This window comes from Cupressus sempervirens, chromosome 6, assembly GCF_028749045.1.
Source record: "Cupressus sempervirens isolate cs-2001-9-10 chromosome 6, ASM2874904v1, whole genome shotgun sequence".
Classification (NCBI taxonomy): Eukaryota; Viridiplantae; Streptophyta; class Pinopsida; order Cupressales; family Cupressaceae; genus Cupressus; species Cupressus sempervirens.
This window is the reverse complement of record NC_143123.1, coordinates 684803716-684812070: the sequence shown is the minus strand read 5'-3', so window position 1 is coordinate 684812070 and position 8355 is coordinate 684803716.

The following is an 8355-nucleotide window of genomic DNA, read 5'->3' as shown; positions in this document are numbered from 1 at the left end:
GAAAAGACCTTACCTATCACCTTGTAGGTATACTACCTATCATACATGTCCTTTGACTCTTGTTTATAACTTTCAACTATTTATCCTTTCACAAATTAGTAATTACCAATTCTTTATTTTTACACTATATTATATAAAATTAAACTGAATAAGTGATATCTATATATTTATCAAAGTATATCAACCTAGCAACCTACAGAAAGCTTAAACACAATCAGGCATATTAGGTGAGGATGTTACAGACTCCTATATGTTTAGAGGCTTAGTATTCAACTCACAATGATTTTCTAATGTAACAAAATAGGGTCAGGACTTATTTATCATGATTTCGCTTGATAATTATTTTTACATCTTCAGTAATCTCCATTTTAATTTATTTGTCAAAGAGTGACATTGATGAATAGTAAGTGAATGGGAGTCTTTCTCTCTCAAGGTTCATTATATTAAAACCATGACTTTGATTGGCTCATTTGTTAGCATTTTCCAGATCATAGAAAATATCAATACTTATAAGGATTCAGAGTAAAGTTTTTCGAGTGGAATACAGCTCAATAAACTAATTTTAAAGATATATCTGCACTTAACAATGAAAGAAAGACTTCATATTTGTTGTAGGCTATAGATATATACTCATAATCACCTACAAGAATGTATCAAAAATATTTTTCTCAAATGATTATATATTAAGACTGACAAAACTATAATTGTGTGATATTCACATATAGGAAATTAACTGTGGTTGAACCTCAAAACAAAATAGGACACATATAATTGTGGTGGGATCAATCTGATAATTTAACCTTTCTCAAAGACAAATCAATGAAGTTCATTAGAGCTATCAGATTTCCACAATCCATCAGTGTTGTGCATTTGATTTCTGGATTTGATTGTGTGAATAGATTTTTTACATCAACATTTTGGATCACACTCCGTGATCCATCATCAGGATGCATGCAAGAGAAGAGAAGGAGAAGAGGATGATGGATCATGAAGTGTGATCCGAAACGTTGATGCAAAAAATCTGTTCACACAATCAAATCAAGAAATCAAATGCACAACAATGAAGTTATGTCAATTTACACCCAAGAAACTAAAAGATTGATGCATATTCCTCAAACGAATTTCATTAGAGAAATATTAGTCTAATTAGTTACAAAAAAATGAAAATAATAATCAATAAGAAAATTTTGTAATAAATTGAATAGCTTGCACTCATGCATTCCCCATCAAATTGCCACAATTGGCAAGTCCCCTTCCTAGTCCAAAATACCACAAACTAAGAGTGTTTTAAGTGATAGTGTTAAAATAATGCATGACATTATCCTCTTTCTAAGCCTCCTTTGTATGACTTCTTTAATTACTTTATATTTCTTCTTGTCGTTTCCTCCATCTTTCTCCTTTGATCTTTCAGGAAAATTTAATGGATCTCAATTAAAATCATTTATATATATTTTTATTCCTCTAAGAGTAGAGCATCAACACTACTACAAATGCAAACTTAGTTGACCATCATCGTCCTACACTATCATCTTCAAAATCCTATATGAAATCTATATGACCATTTCATTTCTTCAATGTGCCCTATGGATGTCCCTATCTAACTATATATATTTTAATTGCATATAATAACAAATTTATGTGCTTTTTCATGACTATGTTTGACTCATATAATTGTGATCTCTCTAGCACTATGATGTTGTTTAATATGTCTTGCTAAAGCTTGTAAATTTTGTTCCTTTTTCCATGTCATGTAATATGTCCTGCCTTGTAGCTTATATGTTTTGAAATTGTTGTTAGTCCTTGTAGCTTGTATAATTTGATTGTTGGAGAGATTCTACAGCTAAGCAAGAAGGTCGTTGCATGAGTTATAGCCGCGCGCTCGAGTATGAAAATTGTATATTTTTTAATCTAATGTATATTTCAACTAGAATTTTAGCTTATATGTTTTGAAATTTCTTTTAGTGGCTAAATGTTGTAACGTCTCTTGAAATAAGACCTTCAAGCGGTTGGTCAAAGTTTTACAAATAATCTTATCCACAAATTTTCCTAGAGCAATTGATTGAATGTTATAAAAGGTGATGGGGTTAATGTCTTAGGAATAAAGTCAAACAAAGTATTTTTAAAATATTAAAGTATTTAACTAGGTCTAAGAAGATTTGTGTACTTTTGATAGTTTTTCTTAGTTTGTGAAAGTTGTAGACCGAAGTTTTCATAGCCTGATTTTTGCTTCCTGGGAAGAATGTTCATATCAGATAATATAAGTGAAGAACAAAATAGGGAGACAATCACTAGATAACCCTAGGAATGAGCATCTGCCCTATGTTCCTGTTGGGCATTCATTTTGCACGAGGTCAACGGCAGGAATCCATAGTGTAATTCCTCTCTTGAAAAGCAAATCTTTTAAAGGATCCACTCCAAGGTTCAGTGTTTGTCTTGCGACATACCAAAATCCACTCAGTAGAAGATAAATGTGAATGTTCACGAGGAGGCCTTTGCTGGTTCCAAAAACTCTTTTACCTTGGGATCAAGTAAAATTTGTTCCCTATCTCAAAATATCACACCAAAAGAACAATATTTTTTGTATTTTCTATTTTTCATTGAATGCAACTATAACAATGCAACTACTATGAGGTCCTATTCTAACAAGGGGGTTAGCAAAGAAAATAACAAAACTAAAAGTAAATAACATGAAATCAAATAACTTGAAAGTGAAATTCCTAAATGGACATAAGCTATAGAACACAACACGCTGCAAGTTAAACCTTTGAAGAAATCAGTAGGAAACCAATGAAAACAGGAGCAGCGCTTCCTAGAATCCACTGATGCAATCATCGGTGAGAATCTATAACAAATCGAATGATATTTCACTCTTCATCAAATTGCAAGGCCACAGAAAGTGCGCTCATGTGAGACAAAAAGCTATGTAGACACAATCAGATGATCTCTTCTCAAGCTCGTTATGTCAACAGAATTCATATATCTGTAGCAAACACCAGAACTAAAAGATCGCACAACCAAAAACAACGCAATAAACTTTTGGCTCAATCACAATCTCATGAATAAAATCCACAAAACAATGACACATTCAGGCAAGAATAACTACACTCTGAATGCTAGCACCAAAAGCATAATTTTATTGCATAATAACAGTGGCCCTTGTTACATTTTACAATGGGGTATTTATAAGAAATCATCTCCTCAATTTGTGTTGAGAGTGAGAGATATCTTGATGCAATAAAATGCTTTTAAAACATTTAAAACAAACTAAATCTATACAAACTAATAATCTAACTGGTGCTTAGAGGGACTCCATCCATATTTTATTCATTAATTGGATGCATGAGCCTTTTACATGTCAAAAATAATGAAAGCATGAGAGAGAAAATAGGAGGAAGCCATCAGTCGAAGTAGAAGTGCATGAAGACACCAAAAATAGAAGTTGGCCCTTCACTTGATGTGTGTCAGTGTTAAACTTGCCATCTGAATGTGTTTCCAATGCATGGAAAGTGCTATTTTTGAAACTGGGTGTCAACTATCGACGCACCTCTAAATTGCAGAGCTTCATGAAAATGCGGAGCTGCGGACCTACGAACTTGTGGACCTGCGGAGCTGTGGACCTCGACTAAGTCAAAAATCTCAAAAAATTTCTAAGTGTCAAAATTGAAATTCTGGCATCTGGGTTTTGTTCATCTTCATCCTAAAGATATGTTTGGATATTTGCCCTTGAATCTATCTATAATCTCAGTAATCTTAGTAGCATCAGGAAGATCCAAAGCCTCATACTTATCTTTAACCATTTGTCTGTAGTTTTCCACCTCAATTCGAGTTTCTGTAAAATCCCCAAGTTTGGTATCCAACTCTAACAATGCTTCTTCTGTCCTGAAGGCTTCTCTGATGTCTTCATCACTAGATGCTTCCTCTAATGTCTTTCTGAAGTTTTCTACAACTACCTCAACTGATAAAAGCTTCTCTCATTCTTCATCTTCAAAAATATCCAAGCATGCATCACTATATAACTTTTCTTCTTCCAAAATTCGCTCTCGAGCTTGGTCCTTGAGCTTATGTATCTCATCATGCAATGTTTCCATCACTTTATTTCCTTCTGCAATCTTTTCTATCCAATCATCTATCATGTCTAGCTCTTTGCCAGTATATACATCAATCAGAATGTGGTACCTTTGTCCTTTTATGGCCTATAGAATTTGCAAATCCTTGCTCCAAACTCGTACCTCATCCATAATGTTGAAGTCCTGCCTCAAAATTGCCACAATATTATCAACATTGTCTTGTGTAGCATGCAATAATTTTAGACTTCATGTAATTATAGTGATACCCCTATCCTCAAGGTTGTCTCACCAATCCTTACAAGCTCTCAAAAATGGATTGAGTCGTACACCTTCCCCTTCTTTCAAAATGGTAGTCAAAGTCTCCTCGGGGCATTCAGAATCAAGAGGACCAATAACTTCAGCTAGATATCCTTTCAAGATCTCAACTTGCCTTTGAAGTGCTCTGATTTCAATCTCATCATGTTCCATGTGGTTAAGAACCTCTTTGACTCCCATAGTCATCATTTGTCGAGAAGTATCCCGTGTAGGTTTTCCTAATGTGATATCCTTTACTTCATAGTCCTAAAGGCTGACAGCTTCTTCATTTGTACCTTTCGAGGGATGAGCCACTTGTGCAAATAAGTCCTGATTTCAAGTAGTGGTAATGAATGCAAATGGTTTTGCATCCTATAATGGAGAGTCAGGCTTGCTTAAAATTTTTGCAATGTCACATATATCATCCTCTGAAGCAAGGAATTGATGCTTAGCACTTCTCATTATTTCCTTTCGGGACCATCTCGGGATATGTCTTTCTTCAACCTTAGCTCTAGATGATGAAGGGATGTGTTCAGCTATCTCCTTCCCTTTTTCATTTTTGCTTGGAGTTTCCTATTGTGAGGGTTCTTCTTCTATAGTCTCAGTTTCTGTAGATCTCATAGTTTGATCCTCAACTTCTTGGGAAGGCTATTGTATACATTCCATTACCTGTGTCTCTTTTGGTGGCTATCAGTAACCCTTGGTTCTGGTTCTTCTTGTAATGATGATTCCTTCTAAACATGTTCCTCTGAACTTGGAGGTGGAGGTGTCATTGAAACCTTATCTGTCATCATAGCTAGAGGTGAAGATGGGGGTGTTAGATGAGGACCTTGTGTCTTAGGTGGCATCTGCATCCAATCTTGCTGTTGAGATTCACCTGTAGTAGTATCTCTAATCTTATCTCCAACCAAATCTTGTACCAATTGGCATGAAATCAAAATTTGGAATGGACAGAATATCATCACCTAGCTCTCTTTTCTCATTCACCCATCGTTGTAATTCATCCTCCGACGAAGAGAGCTCTACTGTTTCAACTTGGGTGGGTGGTGGGGTATTTGTGACATTCTTCTTTCTCTTCAATTCTGTAGCTTTGGCAAGTTGGGTTCTCCCTTGTAGAGGCACTTGCTCTTCCTCCCCATCTGACTCTGTTTCATCCTCATCTGATTCTTCCTCGGGGATGGTTTCAGGAACAGATGGATTAAGCACTAATCTTTTATGAACTCTTTGCCTCTTGTTCATTCTAACCTTGACCCTTCTTTTCTTCTGTGGAACCATAGGAGAAACGAGCTCTTGATGTATCAAAGGAATGGATGTCTCTGGAATCTCTCCCTCCTCTTGCTGGCTTGACAAAATAGGAGGCAATGGAAAATCAACTTGGATATGAGAAATCCCAGAGTCTTGGGAGTCATGGGGAGTAGATTCATGTTGCTGCAAAGGGGCCTGTTCTTCAACATGCTCTGTCTGGATCCTCTAAGGAGAGGCTCTCTTCCTCTTTTCTTTCTTCTTCTCTAGTGGATGGTAATATCTCACTGGACGATCAAGCTGGTAGACCATTTTTGGCCTGATAGGAGACTGGAGCGCAAAGATAGGAACTGTGACTTTCCTCCCCTTTACCTTTTCTGGGCAAGCATGTATATGGAATACCACTGTATCCAGAATTGGATCAAGTGGAAAGGGTCTCTTGATCCAACTCTTTGTCATTCTGATGACATGTCTTGCTCGATAATTAATATCATCTCCTTCCTCTCTATTAATTTCTGCATTCAGAATGGACCTCTTTCCAACTTTATCTGTATTGAAGAAGGGATCTAATAGCTCTTGCAAATCTTGTATCCTTATCTCATCCGAGATGGTCAAATGTAGAGCCTTCTCTGCTAAATACAAAGTCATTCTACAATAGTCCCTGATATGGACATCATAGTCATTTTGTGGCATTCATCCAATGATCTTCAATGGTGTCCTTGTGGTAGAACTCTTTTCCTGCCAAATTTTCCACTTTACCAACACTATCAAAGAACGGTTGGGGAGAGTTATATTCCTCAAGAGGATAGTTCTCCCACTCCCACTCAAAGGTCGAGATATCCTGCTTTCTCTTTACTTGGTATGCCCCTATTACAAAAGGCCAATCCTAACAAGGCCTTCGTTGTTTCTTGATCCTCTCATAAGCTGACTCAATCTGCCGAGAAATTTCCATCAGAACCAACTTATCACTTGGGTACCTTGGGAGCTTCTTTGGATGGATAGATGCACCACCAACCCGAATGTATGTGAATGTTCAAAACTGGATAAAATATGCACCAAGAGCTATGATTTGTGCCTTGGCCTCATCAGACAATCTCTTTCCATAGTCACCTTCGATGAATCGAATGATGGCAAAGATAAAGGCATCATTCACAATCTGGTACTCTTTGCTTTGCGGTGAGAGATTTTTCTTATCTAGCTAAGGATCAACTATATATGGCCATGCGTTAGGATCCTGCATACTGCCCCTTTTGTACAACCTGGGATAGTCAGTGGCTCTCGCTGCAAGTAGATATATCACATAAGAAGTCATATAGAACTACTTCTTGTCCTTTACTATCCGCAACTGATCACACAAGTTCTCACTAAGTGTGGTAGCCCAATCCAGTGGCATCTTTGCATGTCTGATGGTTTCAATGAAGTTAACCATGAATGGAGTGAGATGACCTATTGCAGGCAATCCCATAACTCTGCTCAGGAGAATGATTGAATATCCAATGTCATCCCTCATATATCCTCGAGCCATATCTACTTTGCTAATTGTCTTTCCTCGAGATGGCTTCTCAATGAAGTATGAGGAATATATAATGTCCATGGCCTCCTGTTGATGATCCTTATGCCACCTCTCAGCTGCTTCATATGAAATCCTGATAAATTGATCAGCTCTGGGTAAGTGAAAGACTTTCTCAATATTATTAGGTCGTAGATCCAAGACTACTTCCCCAATGACACTCTTTACCACCCCTTTCCTCGGGAACAAAATGTCGGGATAAGGTCATGATGAATTCAGCTGACTGAACAGTCCCAGGATGTGATGCTACATTTACCAATCCAGACCATATTAAGGAAGATCTCAAAGAAGATCTTTCAGTTGGGTTGTTACAAACCCTCAAAAATTCGCCCAAGTCTGTGTGTCCAAGTTTTGTGTCTTTGATCTCAGAGTGTTCATTGTGCAATCGTGACTTCAGGGTTACGCCTTGAAACTTGTATACAACTAGCTTTGCTATTGATCTGGATGTGGATGCCATTTGATTGTATTACCTGCGCGTCACAGAAAGAAAAAATAATTAATTACTGGATACATAAAACACACTAAAAAAAAAAGATACTCAAAAACCAATTTTTATTTTACTTGTGATTTTTTCTTTTTTTCTTTTTATTTTTATTTTTAAAAAAATTTAATTTTTTTGGATTTTTTTTTTCAAATATATATAATAAAAAAAAATTAAAAAATTAAAAATAAAAAGTGCGGTGGTCACGGCTGCGCGCAGCACACGCCAAAAGCAACGTCACAGCGGAGCGCCGTGCGCAACCCTATAGGCACGCGCAGCGCCATGTGCCCAGAAGGGCACCACAGCAGCATGGCACGCACGAGCTACGTGCCCAAAATGGCACCGCGACAGTGCGGCATGCACGTGGTCGTAAGGTGCACACAGCGCCACGCGCGCGCTATGCGCCCAAAAGGGCGTTGCGGCAGCGCGGCGCATGCACGGCCCTAAGGCACGCGCGTGTTGTGCGCCCAAAAGGGCGCCACAACGACACGGCGCACACAGCACGAATGGAGAGAGAGGGGGGGAAAGAGCTTTCCTCACCTTCCTCCCTTGGCCAGATCAAGGTAGTGGAAAAAAATGAGATGAGTAGGAAGGAGGGGGTTTTATAACCCCCTCTCCTTGCTTGTTAAAGCACGCACACCTCGGTATCCACGCGCGCGTGAATTTTTTTTATTTTTTATTTTTTTATATAATTTTTTTTT